The sequence below is a fragment of the Meles meles genome, chromosome 10, assembly GCF_922984935.1.
Source record: "Meles meles chromosome 10, mMelMel3.1 paternal haplotype, whole genome shotgun sequence".
Classification (NCBI taxonomy): Eukaryota; Metazoa; Chordata; class Mammalia; order Carnivora; family Mustelidae; genus Meles; species Meles meles.
Window position 1 is genome coordinate 51,939,574 of NC_060075.1, and position 19,867 is coordinate 51,959,440.

Below are 19,867 nucleotides of genomic sequence, written 5' to 3' on the forward strand. Positions count from 1 at the left end.
ATCCCAACAGCTTGGGGATACTTGGCCCTTTCGTTTCACCTATTACACTGAAAACAAGTATCCTTTTCATGGTCTACTTAATGTCATGTTTTTCACATTTTTGTGCTTTTTCACAATGATTCTGCTGTCTAAAATGTCCCAAGCATAGTGTTTAAGTGTTGTTTAGTGTTTGTAAGGACAAGAAAGCTGGGGATGTGCCTTACAGAAAAAAAACGTGTTCAATGAGCTTCCTTCAGGCATGAGTTATGGTGCCATTGGCCATTCAATATTAATGAACCAACAATATTTGTTAAGGCATCTTTAAATAAAAAACACACAAATAACAGGGTTAAATATTGACCAATTAATGAAAATGTGATCAGAGGCTCATAGGAACATATCCTTGAATACTCCCCTAGAAGCATGGGCTCAGTATTTGCTAATTCAGTTGTCACAGGGAATTCTAAGACATAACTATCATGAATAATGAAAATTGACTGTATTTTCCTTTGCATATCTGTCTCCACTACAAAATTAGTGGGCTCTCTGAGAGCAGGAATGGCATCATATATATCTTTGAAATTTAATTCTCAGTATTATGGCAGACATGCATACTGCAGTTAATAGTTCTTGCACATAATTTTAAAATTGTGATTTCCCACCATTTTAATGTGTTTTACCCCCAAAGTTTAGACATTATGGCAGGATTCTCACTGTTCTGCACCCCAGGAAGACATTGCTCAACTGCAGTTAATGGTCTGAACTTCAGCTTCTGTCCCTGCCCCCTTGCTCCTTTTATAGCCAAAGATCATGCTCTTCAAGTTCAAACTACAAAATCAAAGTTAAATGAAAAGGCATTTATAGAGATTTACTTTTCATCAGTTAGCCCTAATGAGCTTAGATCTAAAAACAGACAAGCCACCAGCCAAAATGGAAGACTAAGCACACATGCCTACATTCTCTCCTAAGGTCACAGTGAAATGACAGAACAGATACTTTTAAAAAAGAATAAAATGCCAACAATACTGGAGGTGAGGTAGGAGGGAAATGAAAGAGATTATCCAACCAAAAATTTTAGGAAATTCTTGGAAGTTAGAAAGAAGATGAATGAGGCTTGAAGGTCCAGCAAAAAAATTAGACTTGACAATCTGAAAATAATTCCCACATTTATAAAACAGCTAGGAATGCTATATAAAATACCAAAAACATTCTTTCAAATATAAAAACAAGCCAACAAAATCTCCATGGGCCCACATGAAGAAGATAGAAAAGTGGTAAGCAGGTGCTTAAGCCATGGCTGCTCTGGGGTTTGCAGATTTCAGTTCCTAGAAGTTCAGAGGCAGCAGCTTAGAACTTGGTCTATCCAAGATGGAGAACTGAAAGGGAGACCTCCATAGAAGACTGGGACCTTACATGACTAACCCCTACCTTGTAAAAGACTAACCCCTACCTTAGCAAAGACATACCTGCTGGCCAAAGAAGCCAATGAGTATTAGCCTGTCTCAGCTTGGATATCCTCCCCCCCACCCCCCCGCCCCATGTCGGGGGAAATATCGCCTGAGATTGTGTAACCATAGCCTACTCTCAAAGATTAAGTGTTCCAATATACCTACCAGTTCAGAAAACCCTGAGGAGAAAAATTAGAGATGTCAAAGAAAAGCCTTAGCAAATCTTCCTTGGAAGAATGTGCTATTTAACCAGAATCCTTTCACTAAAACCCTGCAAAGCACAAGCTCACAACTCAAAAACCACAAACACTCAAGGAAGAAAAAAAAAGGTAACTGAAACACAAGACAGTAACACTGTTATAAAGGAAAGCAGGTAAGATTAAATAAACATTATAATCTATGACATTCAGTTCTTCCCAAGTGGATTTCCTCTGGGCCTTCCTTGAGAAGTACATGTGTGTTCAAATAGTCTTCTTTTATAGTGGAGTCAATATAGTTACTGTGTAAAACTGAAAAAAAGACACATTTTCTAAGACATGTGGTATAGTTTAGAAAAATTATAATACTCTCACCAACAATAAGTCACCCTCTAACCAAGAAGCATCTGGAAATAAGTAAGGGCATTTTTGATGCCTCCATGGCTGTGGCAGAGAACGGGGCACTAAAAATTAAGATGTGCTCAGGATGATCACAGGCAACATAGAACTGCCAAAATGCTAATTATGAATTGTTGAGCAACACTTTACTAACAAAATCTAAAACGGTTATCAGTGATTAACTATGAAGTAAGACTGAGAACAGAAATTTTTTTTAAATTTTTTTTATTTATTTGACAGAGAGAAATCACAACTAGGCAGAGAGGCAGGCAGAGAGAGAGAAGGAAGCAGGCTCCCTGCGGAGCAGAGAGCCCGATGTGGGGCTTGATCCCAGGACCCTGGGATCATGACCTGAGCTGAAGACAGAGGCTTTAACCCACTGAGCCACCCAGGCGCCCTGAGAACAGAAATTTTTTAACTTTCACTGCATGTTCATTTTTCTATACTAGCTTGACTCTACCATGTAACACTATTTTTTTAATTAACATATAATGTATTACTTGTTTCAGAGGTACAAGTCTGTAATTCATCAGTCTTACACAATACACAGCGCTCACCACAACACATACTTTTTAAAAGCTAATTAAAAAAAGTTTATCACAAATAACTAAGGAGGAAAAGCTGTCTATTCACCAGTCAACATAATTTCCTCCCTCCAAATAAACTGGGTTGTTCAGACCACGAATGCTGTGTGTATTCAATTACCCCAGAATTCCTAGACTCAGAAGAGTAGTCTCTTCAAACATTTAAACGTTCCTTAGCTAAAATATCTCCACAATTAAAATAAGCTTACTGATGTGGGTTGTGTGCTTATGCAAGTGAGGACATGATACCTCTTCTGTGAGGGAGCAGCTGCAGCACCAATGCTTTCCACAGCTGACAAAAAGACTCAAGACAGATAACCATATATATCTGAAGTGGTGGGGTAGGATGGTTCTGTGGTGCAGTTCAAGAATATATCACTTAGGGGCACCTGGGTGGCTCAGTGGGTTAAAGCCTCTGCCTTAGGCTCAGGTCATGATCCCAGGGTCCTGGAATTGAGCCCTCAGCGGGGAGCCTGCTTCCTCCTCTCTCTCTGCCTGCCTCTCTGCCTACTTGTGATCTCTGTCAAATAAATAAATAAAATCTTAAAAAGAAAAAAAAGAGAGAATATATCATTTAGTAAACTAACGAAAGCCTACTGTTGTTAACTGATCCAACAACAAGGCAGATCAGTTTTCGATTTGATGGAAGGTCAATTAATGAAACACTTGCACAGACGAAAATGAAGGTGAAAACAGAATTTATGCATACTAGAGGCAGACACGAAGTTATCTACTAAAAAGAAAACCTGCACTTACTCCACAAGTTAGCCTTTAAAGGATGACAAATTCTCAATGTTCTCTCTCTCACTCTTATCTCTCCTTTTATCACCACACCCTGACCACTACAGAATAGATTTTTTTTCTTTTTACACTTTTGCTTTCCCTTTCTATTCCTTTATTTCACATGGAGTAGCTAGTATACACAGGTATATTTCACTAAATATCCAATATGTTTAGATCAACATCAAACTGAAGTGGTTAAGGTTCTTTCAAAATGTCTTTCTCCATCAGTGATATGTTCATTCAACTTTCATCTTTATATTCCAATGAATTATTTTGCGCTGTTTAATATTAAACACCAATCAGGGCACCTGGGTGGCTCAATGGGTTAAAGCCTCTGCCTTCGGCGCAGGTTATGATCCCAGGGTCCCCGCATCAGGCTCAGAGCCTGCTTACCACCCGCCCCCTCCCACCGCCTGCCTCTTTGCCTACTTGTGATCTCTCTGTCAAATAAACAAATAAAATCTTAAAAAAAAATACTCCTTAAAAAAAAACAATAAACACCAATCAAAAAATTTTGCATACTTTGTTTCATTATAGAATTTCAGTATTTTTCATTTATCATTACAAAACTGTTATAAAACCTTTTCACATGTACTTGTTTGTATCTAAGGCAATCTTTATCTATAAACAGGGATAAAATTATTCTAAAAGAAATAACTCCTAGATGTTTTTTCTTTTCAGCTAAGCATTATATTTAAATTAACTTCCTGTATATAGAAAAATTAGAAAAGATTCAAATACTGCTAGAAAAAAATATCTAGCATAAACAAGTTAGAACAGATGCAAACACTACCAGAAAAAACCTAGATTCAAGAACTAGCTCAACCCAGACCTGGCACATGAAGCACCTTAAAGCACATAAAAGTCTTGTGGCAAAAGAAAATACTTAGGAAATCATATCAAGAGGCTCTCAGAATTTGGAAACAGGGTGACCCCTCTAAAATTAAGTTAGTGAGAGAAAACACAGAAAGTTGGCAGAAAAAAAGCCACCCTAAGAGAGATAGAACTACTGGAAATATTCATCTAATTGAAGTGTCTAAGATATATACCCTTAGGATAAGAGCATAATAAAGAAATTAGTGACAACCAAGTGTACTGTAAGCTGCTGGGGAAACAGGAGTGTTAGCCGAAAGACGGTTTTCTGGCCAATCCTAGAAAAAAAGAAGAAATTGATAGGCCTCTAAAACTGCCCACAGCACAACTTGCCTACCCTATATTCCAGGATTTCTCAATCTTGGCACTACTGACATTGGTTGTCCTATAAATGGTTTAGCAGTATCTCTGGTCTCTACCCACTAGATGATAATTTTTTTTAAATTTATTTATTTGACAGAGAGAGGGAACACAGAGAGGGAGGGGGAGTGTCAGGGAGAGGGAGAAGCAGGTTCCCCACTGAGCAGGGAGCCTGATGGGGACTCCATCCTAGGACCCTGAAACCATGATCTGAGCGGAAGGCAGAAGCTTAATGACTGAGCCACCAAGGTGCCCCTCTACCCACCAAGGATAATAAGCATCCCCACCTCCACCCCAAGTGGTGACAACCAAAAAGGTCTTCAGATATTACTAAATATCTTGAGGAGGCAAAACTGCCCACTAAATCAGTGGTATATTTTAAATAATGCAAATAGATGCACCAAGCTAATACAGTCTGATATTTCTAACAACAGAACACTTCATTCTCTTGCTTACCCAGAAAATACCTCACAGTAACCTGGCTTTATATAAAAAGTATGGTCATGGTTGTAAGAAATATTTGCTGACTATACTTTACATATGCTATCTAATAATAAAAATCAAGTCACACACTTCTCTTATTTGCCCACAACTTCTAACACTGTTTTTTTTTTTTTAAATATTTATTTATTTATTTGACAGACAGAGATCACAAGCAGGCAGAGAGTCAGGCAGAGAGAGAGGAGGAAGCAGGCCTCCTGCTGAGCAGAGGGCCCGACGTGGGGCTCCATCCCAGGACCCTGGGATCATGACCCGAGCCAAGGCAGAGGCTTTAACCCACTGAGCCACCAAGGCGCCCCCTGACACGGTTTTAAGCATCTTTTAGGCATTTGAACACTTTTAAAATTTGTTTTAAAACTACTTGTTTAGGGACACCTGGGTGGCTCAGTGGGTTAAGCCTCTGCCTTCGGCTCAGGTCATGATCTCAGGGTCCTGGGATCGAGCCCCGAATCGGGCTCTCTGCTCAGCAGGGAGCCTGCTTCCCTCTCTCTCTCTGCCTGCCTCTACGCCTACTTGTGATCTCACTGTCAAATAAATAAATAAAATTTTTTAAAAAATTAAAATTACTTGTTTAACATTCTTACAGTCTTCTGCACTATCAGTGCCTTGATTTTCTAAGTTTTTCTTTTCTATAATTTTTTTAAGATTTTATTTACTTATTTGAGAGAAAGAGGGAATACAAGCAGGAGGAGTGGGAGACGGTGAAGGCTTCCCGCTGAGCATGGAGCCAGATACTGGGCTCAATCCAGAAACTGAAAAATAAATAAATAAATAAATAAATAAATAAAATCTTAAGGGGGCGGGGAAAGAACCTACATGATCTAAGCATCGTGAGATTGAGCCCCAAGTTGGCTCCCTGCTCAGAGGGGAGTCTGTTTGAGATTCTCTTTCCCTTTCCCTCTCTCCATCTGCATCCCCTCACCTGCTTGCATGCGCACCCCCTCAACTGCGTGCATGCACATACTTGCTGGTGTGCAAGCACACTGCATGTGCATGCACGCTTTCTCTCTCAAATAAATAAATAAATAAATCTTAGGAAAAGAAAATAAAAGCCTAGATGAACCTTTGAAACAAGATGAGGGCTTACCTTAGGAAAACATCCCGAAACCCTGAAAATCCAGGGATTGCCCTTGGCCTAGGGATCCCTTGAAAACTTCGAGATACTTCTATATGTCATTTGATAGGCCACAGTGGATTCATAATTTCCCTACACTCATCTCTTATTCTCCATTCCCTCTGCCACCACTTTTAAGCTCTTATTGCTTCACCTTAACTTATTATTGCAAGTCTCTTCCCACTATTCTTCACTATAATCCATCCACTCAGCACAAGACTATCATGTAAAAATATCATTCTAAGGACAATACTAGATTAGAAAAACTTTCGTTATCTGAAAATGTTTAAATTTCTCTTAAATATCTAGCTTTTATCTATTCAGCCAAATTCCTCTATTCTCTAATATAAACTATTCCAACCACATTGTTCCTTTTTACTTACTGCATGCACAACTACATATCTCTTCCCACTTAAATGCCTCCACTCATGTTACCTCACCCAACAATATTGTTTCTTGGCTGTTCAATACCTAATAACTTATGACACACTTCTTGCTTTTTTAGAACCAAATTTTAGAGTTAAAAGGACTCATCTCAAAATTAATTCAATCAAATGAATGGCAAGTCCCTCCCTACGGATAAGAATTTCTTCTTCTAAACTTCAAACTCTTTCAGAACTTAGCCGCACATGATAAAATACTACTTATATGCTAATTTGTGTGTTTCCCAATTTCAGTAATAAATATTAAACACAGCCTATGAGCATGGGACAATGCTTGGTTGAAGCTATGCAAAAATGACAGTTTCTTCCTTCAGGTAAACTATGTAAAGTAACCCTTTTATTGTGTGAAATTCCAGTATTTACATACATACACAGATTTACTTTTGGTGAAAATTTCTACTTGAGTATAACAAATTCTAAGTTGCTCTTTTTGCAGGTATTTTGAGAAAAGGGGAACTGAGGTTTAGAAGATAAAAGAGAAAGGAAATTAAAAGATGGCAGGGTAGGAGTAGAAGATATTTGCAGTGCACTCTTAGAAGAGACAGAAGATATAAAACAATTTCCAGCCTTCGATCTGAAACAGTCTATTGGGAAGGACAGAAAGGATATGGGAATGAGAAGGACAGAGCCAAGTAAGTGTTCCATTATGTTATGTTCTGATGAGTGCTGGCATGAAATTATCATGGGTAGAAAAGAACTATAAATACCTACTCAGCTCTAGCAAGCTGAGTGAGTTAAATAAAGGTTACTAAAAGCTTATTTAAAAAAAAAAAAAGTTTAAATATCCAAGTTATGCTATCTCTAGAACAACAGTTGGAAACACAAGTTGGGGTAACTTTTAAGTGGAAATAAGAAAGGCTCTTTTTTATAAGACACCCTAAAAAATGTTTCTTAAAATGTTAAGAACTCCCCACCCAATCCCCCCCAGATTGGAAATTCTGAAAAGTTTCTTTTAAGAAAGTAGGGGTAAATGGAAAATAACTGTATCATCCCTGGTATTTCCAAATTTAATTCTGTAAAATGTTGCTGATATATTTTATTCAAGGTTTTAATTGGATGAACATTAAAAGTGTATAAGGATTTTTAAAGGTTCATTCACAACCACAACTCCTTATCCTTATTTCTCCCATAACATTTTAAATTCCTTCAGGGCAAATTTCTCTACATTAAGGTTTTCAAGAACCTAATGCTAAGAATGATGAGGACATCCACTGAAGACTTTGCCTATATGCCTCACAAGGTGCTCCAGCCTTCTTAAAAACGTGGTTTAAAGTTTTTCATTTATCCCCTATTCCAAAAGATTACTAATACGAAAAAGAAAATGAAAAGCATTTGAATCAACTTACATAAAAATAACCATGATCACTGTTTAATTTCTGAAATAAGTAATTTCAATGAATTAAATTTAACTCAGTTGCCCACGTTTCCTATATCAAAGTCCCAAATAGAAGAGCATTTAATAGATAAATAAAAAGGCACAAAATTTTATTTATTAAAGCTCAATTTTCCATGAAACATTTTATTATACATATACAGACATATATATTCTAAATAAAAGAGAAAGACAAATCCATTTGAAGACAGCCACATTCATCCAAAATACTAAAAATTCCTTTTATGTGATAATGGACCATTAGGAACATATTGCAACTATGGTCATTCTCTTCATTAAAAAAAAAAAAAGCTACATTATCAAACACTATTTACTTCTGTAGATTTTTAGAGGGGAAGCAGGAGGAAAAATCAGGATTATGTGAGTTTTATAAAATCTTATTTTGTTGGAAGGAATCTTTGAGGTCACATAGTCTCTTTCCACTCAATCTCCCTTTATAAACATATTTAAATGTCATGTTAAAAAAAACTTATTAACTTTAGTTAACAGCACATAATTTACTGAACAACTTTAAAAGCAGAGTTCTTTTAAAAAAATATTTACTAAATGAGACATAGCTCATACTGCAGTGAAAGAAAATGGAAGTTATGAATCAGGCAAAGGCAACTAAAAATGTTATTCAACAAATATTATTCACTGCACATATAACACTGTACCAAATAGTAAGAAAAGAAAATGATACTGACAATTACTGAACGCTTAAAATGTACCAGAGTCTGTGCTAAGGAGACTATATTATCTAATTAAAATCTTACACTAACACAACAGATATTATAACCTCTGTTTCAGAGATGAGGTATATTGAGTTCAGTGCTAACACCAGACATGTTTGCCAGCAGGCTTATTGTTTGTACCACACAGAACTGAGTTCTGAAAAAGTAAAAGAGCTGAAAGTTAGAAAAACTGGGATTACAACCCATGTCTCTAACTGTCCTGCCATGCTAAGTAAGAAAATGATAAAATGCAAACCCTAATTTCAAGGAATTGTAGGATTTAACTATGCAAGCAATAAAAATATTTTGCTAGTAAGCAAAATCCCAAGTAATATTTATCATAGTTAATGAAAAGCCAATGTTTCCTTTAGTAGAAGAGGAAGTCAAGCATTAAGATGGTATAGCAATAAAGTACATAAAGTATTATCTTATAATTTATAAACTCTCATTTGTATTAAGACAAAATTTTCTACAAATTCCAAAAATTTGGAAGCAGCTAGGACATGAGCTGTCATCATATCACCAGATAAGAAGCTATGCAAATAAGCTCCCAATAGCTTAAGGAGTCATTATTTTTTACACAAAACAGAATTTCTTTATATATAATTTTTAACATTAAACATATATTTCTTCATATATAAAATGTATTTAACAAATATACACACACACACAATATTTTATTTCATACAAAACCATGGAGTTATATCATTCCTCATATGAAAACCAAGTTGAATGCTTTGGAGAGACCCAAAGAAAGCAAGTGACAAAAAATACAAGGAAACAAAATGCTATCTACTATATAATTACATATAAGCACACAATTAAAAACAACCGAGGAGTCATAAAACACTACAAGGATCCTACACTCAGATTCTTGCATAGATTTTTAAGTTCTTACTCGAAAGCTAGGAATCAGTGATAATGCACTAGAATAATTAGAAGAATAATGACACACAACTCCAGGCAAAAGATACATACTGAAAGAAAATACTGGCAGATAAAATACAGAATATTTATATTTTTAAGTAAAAATATATTATTTAAAGTATGTGTGAATCATTCTTGATTCCTCACTTAAATCAACTTTCAGTGAACCACAAACTACCACCAGTCATAATCAATTCAGATTAGAGGGTTTTGCTCATGATAATGTGCTGGTGTAGGTATAAAACTTTTTCTAGGAATGATACGCAAGAAACTCCTGGCAATAGTCACCTTCAAAATAGTGTTTCTCAACCTCAGCACTATGACATTTAGGGCTGGAGAATTCTTTGCTGTGGGAGTCTGTCCTGTGCACTGCTGTAGTCTCCCTGGCCTCTATCTGATAGATTCCAACAGCAGCAATCTCCTCCAGTTATGAGAGCTAAATGTCCTTGAGGGAAGTGAAGGGAGGGTAGCAAAATCATCCCCGCTTTACAAAGAGAGGGACAAGATGGGGTAAAAAAGACTTTCACCAGCTTCTCCTTTTCTATTTGAATTCCTAGTGTAGTAGGCTAGTAGTCCTCCAAAGATAACCAACCAGGTCGTAGGCCCTGGAACCTGTGAATGTTACCTTATTTGGATTATCAGGGGTTATTATGTGGGCCCTAAATGCCATTATAAGTGTCCTTAAAAAGAAAGTCAAGGGAAGATTTCTTTTTCTCTCACGCACACAGGAGAAGGTGTTAAGAACAGAGCTGAGAGAGATCCGAAGCCACTGAAGATTAAAGCGATGGAACCACAAGCCAAAGAATGCTGGCAGCCACCAGAAACATGAAAGAGGCAAAGAATAGATTCTCTTCTTGAGCCCTGACAACTCCCTGATTTTGGCACAATGATACTGACTTGAGACCTCTGGCCTCTAGTGAAAGAATAAATGTCTTTTTTCTTAAGCCACCAAGCTTATGGGAATTTTTTATATAGCAGACACAGAAAACTGACACAACCATATAAGGGTTTCTGATTTCAAAAATCCGATGAGCAAATGAGTTCATGTATAGAAAGCATTTAGTATAGTCCTAAAACATAATAAGTACTCAATAATATTGTTCATGCCACTGATACTATGACTGAGCTCCAAGCTCTTGGTACTGAGAGGAAAAATTAAGGAGGTTCAAACTATAAAAACCAGGTATACACATACAAGGCTCATGTGAGCGAAAGCACACAAATCAGCTACTGAAATGGTGTGTAATTGCTTTTTGTGCTCTAATTTGTCTTATACTGAAAAGATAAACTGTGCATGAGGCCAGCCAACGTAGCTTCTTGGAAGAGGCAAGTTTGAACATTTATTAGTAAAGAAAAACAAGGGAACAAAAAAGGGAAGAGTATAAAAGTTAGCAAAGCATTGGAAATCTGATGCTTGTAGAGGTATCGATGTAGCTAAAGTAGACACTATGGTAAGACACCGAATTCTAGGGTTAGAGTTATATAAATGATGTAGGATCCTAAAAGCTACACTAACTGAATTGGTTATTAAAGAGAGTATTTACATAATGTATTACTTGACAAATATTGGCTCTTGTTGGTTTTAAAAACATAAACATGATCTGGCCCTAGACCAGACTTACCAAATTAGAATCCTTTGGTATAGAATAACTCTAAAGGATTCTGATGCCTAGTTAGGTGGAGAACCCCTGTACCAAAGTCAATTCATGGTAAATGACTTAGAGAATAAAAATATTATAAAGTATATACCATATCCTTGAAGTATATATTCAGCTAAATTGGCTTAGCATTTTCCTAAGTTAAAACTCCTTCTAAGATGTAGCCCCTCTATGTTCCACCTTATACCTTCTCTAAACCATACGCCCTTGATCTGCTCAGTCATTTTCCTCATACTTCCTCACAAATTGTTCTAGAAAGATTTCATGCATCCTCAGCTGCCCTACCCCACTTTTCATATCTATCTAACCGAAATAAGACCTAACAATATTTTATAGAACAAAAGAACCAGGTAAAAGTAAGGTTTCATTAATACACTACATTATAAACAATTTATAAAACTGCCCTATTCACCATTTATTGTAATAAAATCTGAAGTACATTTTTACCAAATGAAATTCTAAATCACTTTTTACAAAAGATCTCTAAAAAGCATAAAATTATGAAGTGGGTCTATGAGAAGCTAATAAGCTAAGCACAGTTCCCTTCAATCTACTTGAGTGCTACTAAGCAGTTAACAAAGTGCTAGGCTCTGAAAGATACAAAGTATATAGAAATCTCAGTGATTTAAAAACAAACTTCACCAGCACTAGAGTAAAAGAAAGGGTGATCTGGGAAGATGAACTGAATATAATCCTAAAAGGAGGCTCCTTTGTTCAGGGTTAGGAGGTTGTGTGACCTCGCTGAATTTACTTAGCCTGGGCTTGTTTCATGATTAAAGCTAAAAATAAAGCAACACAAATTAGTGTTCAGATAATTAAATTGTACATTAGCACTTTCCTCTCCTACACCTAACACCAATTTATGCATATTCTCAAGTATTTCTATTTACCCTAATACTTTTAGAAATTTCAATCACATCAAATTCTATTGATTTATATTTCCACCAGCAATGTAAGAGAACACCTGTTAGTCTCTATCCTCCTGAAAAAATTACCAAATTCTTTTTTGATCCTTCTAATTTGTGAAAATGGTACCTCATCGGTTTAATTTATGATATTTATACTATGTGTGAGGTTGAATATATATGTTTAGGAGCCACTCAGATTTACATTTCTATGAATTCTGTCTATAATCTTTACCCAACTTTATTGCTGGTCTTTTTCTTATCAACTTACAGGTATTCATTATATATCAAGGAAGTTCACCTTTTGTCTACAATACAAGCTGCAAATATTTTCCTGTTTCTGTATTATCACCATGCTATTTTTGATCGTTTCTTTCCTTCATGTATATATCTTACTATCCTCAACCAAACTGTAAATTCCTTCCATGAAAGAGCATTTCTTTTTAATATCCCCAGGACAGTGCTTTTCAGATCTTCTAACTTCATATACCAGCAAAATTTAAAAGATGGGAAACCAAACTTCTAGAGGTGGTCAAGGGTGAACATTAATTATCATTATACTATCTACTTGGGTTTTCTCTCCAATTCCATTTCACATGGTTACAGCAAATACCACCAAGTTCTAATAATACAAAATAGTTCGTTGAACAGGGGAGTGAAGGGTACTAGATGAATCTCTTCCTGTTGTCTGGGCTAGTACTGAAAAAATTCAGGAGATGCTGGCAGCCATATTTTCCACTGAGAGGACTAGGAAGTGATCCTCTGCAGCAAGAGAAGAAATGAAGGAAATGCATGTCCAGAATAAAGAGATGAAGTGTATCGTGCTGGCACTGGATGAAATCCTGAGTCCCAACCTTTGGATTCCATCAGATACTCCCTGCATCTTTACAGTATGTCTTACCTTTACTTAGAGCCAAAAGTAGCCTACTTACTACAACTACCATCTACTCATATCATTCCATAAAGGAACACTTCAATGAAATCGAGGAAGGACAGAACCTCAGATATTAAAAAAAAAAAAGGAATATTTATTTAATGACATCTATGTGCCAGGAACATATCCGAGTCCTTGAAATATAGTTAAATAAAAGGGCTACAATTGCTGTTTCCATGGGGCTTATTCTACTGAGAGTAGACAGACAATGAAATACTATAATACAATTTGAAATAGTGATAAGCGGTTTGCAGAAATTTTTTTTAAAGGTAATGAAACAGAAGGAAATAAACATAGTGTCATTCTAAACGGGTGGTTAGAGAATACTGCTTATCTGAGAAGATCATTTCTGAACTGAAACCTGAAATGATGAAAAGGAGCCAGCCATGTAATGTGTTAGGAAGAGAATTCCAGGCAGAGAGAACAAGCCCTGATATTTCTGAGGGACAAAAAGAAGGGCAATGAAGATAGAATATAGTGAACAAGGAGTAATCTAAAAGGAAAAGATGTAAGTTAGTGCAGTAGGGATCAGTTCATGTATAGCAACTAGTAGGCAGTAGAAAAAAATGTGAATAACTTGAGCTTTACAAAAAACACAGTATATTATCTTTAATTCTCATACTGCCTTGCATTGGGTAACTTTAACAAAACGGGCCTTTAAAAATTACCATCCCCAAGTATTTGACACAATCTTGAAGTAAGCTAGAAAGGAACATTTCCTAAGCAAAAAACATCATTTCTGGTACACCATCAACATTTTTTTTTTTAATTTAGGAAAAAAGAGAAGCGATTTAAAAAGAATTTAGGATGATAAAACGTTAGAAACTATTCCAAATTCTATCCTATCTACTATGATTAGGAATGTACAAAAGTCTTAGTTATGAAAGAACACAAAACTTCTAAGTTACTATAAACATAATATCCTTGGTTTACTGAGTTCACTATTATTCAACTGGACATTGCCGAAAGTGGAAATCAGACTTCTGACTTCAAGAATAGGGGCGCCTGGGTGGCTCAGTGGATTAAGCCGCTGCCTTCGGCTCAGGTCATGATCTCAGGGTCCTGGGATCGAGCCCCGCATCGGGCTCTCTGCTCCGCGGGGAGCCTGCTTCCTCCTCTCTCTCTGCCTGCCTCTCTGCCTAATTGTGATCTCTCTCTCTGTCAAATAAAAAAAAAAAAAAAAAGAAAAAGAATAGCCACGATTAGGGCGCCTGGGTGGGTCAGTGGGTTAAAGTCTCTGCCTTTGGCTCAGGTCGTGATCCCAGGGTCCTGGGATCAAGCCCCAAATTGGGCTCTCTGCTTGGCAGGGAGCCTGCTTCCCTTCCTCTCTCTCTCCTGTGATCTCTGTCTGTCAAATAAGTAAATAAAATCTTAAAAAAAAAAAAAAGAATAGCCATGATATAATAGTCAATAAAGTTATGAGTTTTATTTATATTTTTTTAAGATTTATTTATTTGACAGAGATCACAAGTAGGCAGAGAGGCAGGCAGAGGGAGAGGAAGGGAAGCTAGCTAGCTCCCTGCTGAGCAGAGAGCCCAATGTGGGGCTCGATCCGAGGACCCTGGGACCATGACCTGAGCTGAAGGCAGGCAGAGGCTTTAACCCACTGAGCCATCCAGGCACCCCAAGTTGTGAGTTTTAATCTTATCTTTACTACTATGAAAAAGGAAGAACTTCCCCCTTTGTGGTAAAATTGGGTACAAGGGATGCTGTAATATCTCTTCCTCTGAAAGCTTTTTAAAATAGAAGCCCAATCTGTTTGAAAAGTTTCAGATATAGCACACCTGTATCTGTAGATCTCTTCAGACAGCTAATTATCTGTGTACACTAAGCAAATGATTAAACTTACATTGCTACTAAGATTAATGTCAGTAAAGTCAGCCTTTGAAAGCTCTAATGTATTTATGAATCTCATCTTTCATTATGTGAGATATTTAGTTAGCTCACTTAACAACAGACCAAAAAGTAGAATGTTATTAAAACAATCTATGAAGAGAGGTACTTTGTGAGTGGTCGTGTGAGTTAAAAAAAATAAAAGTCACTAGACACTTCGATCAAGACTTGATTCTCTGAGTGTATCCTCCTCAACACAGATCCAGCATTCGGCAAAGTGCCCAGGGATGATTAGCAGCAAGTGTATGTAAAGGGAGGGATACGGTCAATCTAAATTGCATAAAGTCTCCCCCCAGTGGTCACAGACAAATAACAAGAAGAGTGAGGAAATCATTGCAGCTTCTGTGGGACCGACCAAAAATACACTATACAGAACCTGATCCCTACAAGAAAGAAATAAACATTTTAATTCAATACTAGCAACCTATCACTAAAGAGATCTTTTATGCTTACCTGCTCCTAGGGTATTCATAAATGTGAAGCCTATTTTTGGAAGGAAAGAACCTACAGGTAAAATAAAACTAGCGTATTTTTCTCAGCATATATTTTTAAAGGAATAAACAATATCTTCAGACAGCCCAGTATTTGTTTTATCTAAAACAGGCAGATGTTCAGTTCTTCTGAAGTAAGTATCAGGACATCCCTTGCAAGTTAACCACATTTACCTGAATTAGAGTTCTGGTGCAAATTTAGTCACTTACCAAATGAACTGCCTTGGAAAAGAAAATTATCAGTGTTCTATACCTAATGTCTACTTTGCAAAACACTTTCAAAAACCACCTAGCACCAGATAATTTATAATACAGTAAGTGATGTCAAATACACAAATGGGTGCTCTTGTTTCTTCTAATATTTATTTTCATTGGTGTTCTTAAACTTAGATAGCCTTTGACTAGCACTAACCCTGTATTATTTGCAACTCTCAGCAATAATTTGCTGTTACTTGATTTTAACAAAGCTTGGATGTCAAAAATGTGAAAGACATTTAATTGTTGTCTTCTAACCATCCATTATTAAGTGGTAAAGAACATTAGAAAAAGATGGTAAGCACTCAACTTCAATTTAAAAAGAGCCTTTTAAAAAGGTAACACAACTGTGGTTGTCTGGGTTATCCCAAGCTAAAAAAAGGGGGGGGGGTGAAGGAGGGAGAGAAGCAGACTGTGTAGTCTTCTCCAACAATTTCAGCCTGACTGGCGGGGGGGGGGGGGGGGGGGGGGGGACACACAGACTGCTCCCTCAAATGTTTAAGAAAAATATGATTCATTTTTAAAAAATCCAACACTTGGCTCAAAGAACAAAAAAAAATGATTTTGTCTTATATAGCACTTCCAGAATTGCTTAAGCACCTTAATTCTTCCAGTGTTTATTTAATCTAGAATGTAAAATAATTCAGTTTTGAAATTCCAGGTGAGAAAGGAGCTGAGTAGTATCAGTTGGAAAAGGACACACACACACACTCATGGATGTTTTTCATAAAGATAATTAGTGTGCAACCTCAAAGGACAGCACAATATAAGTGTTACCCCATTTGAATATTATGTAACCCTAGTCTAAAATAAAAAAAGGACCTTAAAAAGTAACATGTTGTGCAAACATGTATTTAAACATGTATTTAAATATATGATAGACTTCAGATACAAATGACCTCAAAATGACACAACCCATAAAAGTTCTTTGTTTACTGTAATGAGGCCTCAGAACATATTACTATAATCAGGCCTGATACCTTACCATAACTGCACAGTAGGTACGTAAAATAAGCACTATTACCTGAGGTCTGTTGTTATACGTTTGTACCGCAACTATCTCTGCATTGATAACACTGTTACCTCGCCTAATATATTCGACATACATAAGTTTCCAAACGACGATTTGAAAGATTTCACCGGTAGAATTGGCTGCTAAATCATACTCCAATTGAAGAGCATTTTAACACACCTCAAATGTTCCAAGCCATATTACAAGACCAATTTAAGAAGCACAAAGTAAAATACTAACAATCCCCAAAGCCGTAGGAAAGAGTAAAACGTGGCTAGCTTGACCTTAACAGGCTGTTTATAAGTAATGCGGAGAATTTTCTGAGCTTCCCCATCAGCCTTCAAGTCCCTTCCTCGCCTGCCCGCAACACCCTTACATAAATGCATGCCCCATCTGAAGAAGTTTAACGGATGTAATCTCCGGCTGTAATCCCAGGAGCTCGTGAGATTGAGACTAAACTCCCAGTAAAGTGTTAAAAAGTCCTTCTGAAAAAAAAAAAAAAAATCCACCAACCAATCCACAGCCTGTCATCATACCGGCCGTATGATCCCTCAAGCGACTCCCTCCTGGCCCTCCACCCCGCCAAAAAAAAAAAAAAAAAAAAGCCCCGCACCTTTTCGGTTCCAGATTATGTACCCAGGATCGAAAACACTGCCTCAGCGGCGAACGCCTCCGGAGCAGCGTGTGCTCGGCCCACAACCACTTTGGCCAAATGAGTCTCGTGCTTCGGAAGTAGCAGCAATAGTTGCAGAAAGCCTCCTCCCCCAAGAACTTGGGGCTCGGGAGCACGCCAGAAGCCGGCTGAATCGCCCCCTCTCGGCACTGACCCCAAAGGTGTCAGTCACAGCAACTACCGCCCCCGGCGCGGCTCTCCATTCATGCCTTAAACGCCACTCCCGCCGCAGAGGGTGTCGGCGCCCGCGCACGGCTCCAGGCGCCCGGAGGGGGCCCCGCGCGCCCCCAGCCCCAGCCTTGCTCCAGCGGGGGCCGCGCCGGGGACCGCGTGGAGAGCCGGCCTCCGCGCGGCGGCAGGCAGCACCGGCCAGACACGTTGCCGCGCTCTGGCCCGTCCCCCCTCCCGCCCGCAGCCCCGGGGCCAGGGGCCCGGCAAAGCGCGCCCCATCTGCGCCGGCCGGGCCGGGCGAGGCACACTAGCAGCCCTCCCCACCCGCGCCGCCTCCGCCGCCCCGGCCCCCGGCTCACCGAGCCCAGGTGCTGAGGGGGCGGGGCGGGCCGGGGTCCCCGCGTGGCGCACCGCGACGAGCAACAGGGCGCCCTCCGGCCGCCTCGGCGCGCGGCGAGACCGTTACCCGAGCAGCGTGGGGGCCCCAGGAACTCACCGGCTCGCACCTCGGCCGCCTCCGCGCCGCCACCGCTCTCCTGCGCCCGCCGCTGCTTCTCTCGCTCAGCCGCAGGCGCCGCCGAGCAGCCCCATCTACAAACTCGGGGCTCGTAGTTGGGAATTGGAAATGCGGCTCTCTCTCTTCTCCGCCCCCTTCCCTCCGCCCCCCTCCCTCCGCTCCCCACTCCGCCCCGGCTCCGGTCGCCGGCGCCGCCACCGCCGCCACCGCGCGCTCGGCCAGCCTCCCCTCAGCAGCCCTCCTCCTCCTCTTCCCCCTCCTGCTCCTCGCGCCGCCGCTGTCGGGTGCGCGCTCCTTCCCGGCCTCGCGCGTGCGCCGAACGCCGGGGAGCGCGCGCTCGGGCGCGAGGAGGCGTCAGCGCCTCCGCGAAGCCCGGCCCCGCCCCTCCGGCCGCGGCTCCGCGGCCAGGTGGAGCCCCCTCCGAGCGCCCGCAGACTGCACCCGCGGCGCCGGGGCCTGACTGTGCCGCCTGCGCCTGGCGGCCTCTCCCAGTGTCTCCCGGCGCGGACCGCGAATCGCGCCCGCGAGAGGGTCCTTCTGACCCAATCCCCCAATCCGCGCCTGGGCTTCCGGTCGAAATCTCCGCTGTCATTCAGCATTTACTGATAGGCGAGGTACTCTATGGGGCGTAAAAGACGCCCCTCCCTGCCCTTTCCAAGAGTTTACATTCAAAGAACCCAGTCGCGGGGCACAAGGCATAAACAGACGCGAAGAAAAGCCTCTGGAGAATCTCCTCCCTTCCCCTGCATACACACACCCCTGGTTCTGGTGTGTATTTGGCAGGGTCTACAGCGCTGAGGGTGTCCTTCATGAATTTTCTCCCAAAGGCCCAACCGGGGAGTGGGATTCACACCCGAGGAAATGGACAGACATGAGCTCTTCTCACAGCACCGACTATCCCGTGGAACTCCCAGAGCTGGCTTTGCCGGACATTCCCACGGCACCAGTTGTTCAGCTCCTCCCCAACCTCTGGCCTTCCCAGACCTCGGAAGGGGCGACTGCGCCATCCTTGCCACCTCAATTCTGGCTCAGCGTGGAGTATGGTGAACTGTGATGAGTGTCCGGGGGTGAGATGACACATTTCGACAGGAGCGCAGATTGAATTTTTCAGTTGAAAGGAACTGAGCGATGCAGTGCAGCAAAGACTCTGGCTAGAAAAACACAGCAAGGCAATAGGAGAACTTCCGATTCCTTTAACGGCTACCTGATCCCCAAAGATGTCTGTGAACTGTCAGCCCTGTGACTGGAGACTTTTGAAAAAGCTGTTGTGTTCTTCCTGAAGTCAGAGAAACTATGAAGATGTTATTTAAATTTTGCAAAATGTTTACTGCAGTCCTTTCAAACAGTGGCTGTAGAAAGTGCAAGTAAAACTTGACAAGTGAGGAATATCCCATCAGGAGACCTCTATGCAGTCTTTCTTGGCTTTTCTTGGGCTTGTCGCACAGTGCTGCAAGAGCAGTACAGGATTTAGTAAATATTTGCAGGATGAGTGGATGCATCATGGTCCTTTGGACTCAGAGATGGATTTTCAAACTGTATAGGTTCCTCCCTCTCTGTGAGTGTGGTTAGCGTGAAAGAGGGGCAGAATACCATGGCTGAGGTGTGTTAAGGTGGCCTAGTTCCCTAAAAAAAAGTGTTTTTTCT

At 40.0% G+C, this 19,867-nt stretch overlaps 1 protein-coding gene across 5 annotated transcripts in view; it reads right to left on the reverse strand.

The window, feature by feature from the left end:
- Nucleotides 1-18,389, reverse strand: part of PALS2 (protein associated with LIN7 2, MAGUK p55 family member) — a 109,142-nt gene extending 90,753 nt beyond the window's left edge. Inside the window, exon 1 of one of the 5 annotated variants that reach the window (XM_046020612.1) lies at nt 18,203-18,389. The gene's annotated coding sequence lies outside the window, so the exon portion shown is untranslated. Of the gene's footprint in view, nt 1-17,475; nt 17,593-18,202 lie in introns of those variants that run through there. The other 4 variants (XM_046020609.1, XM_046020608.1, XM_046020611.1 and 1 more) reach the window with 4 other exon arrangements.
- Nucleotides 18,390-19,867: the final 1,478 nt, after the last annotated feature.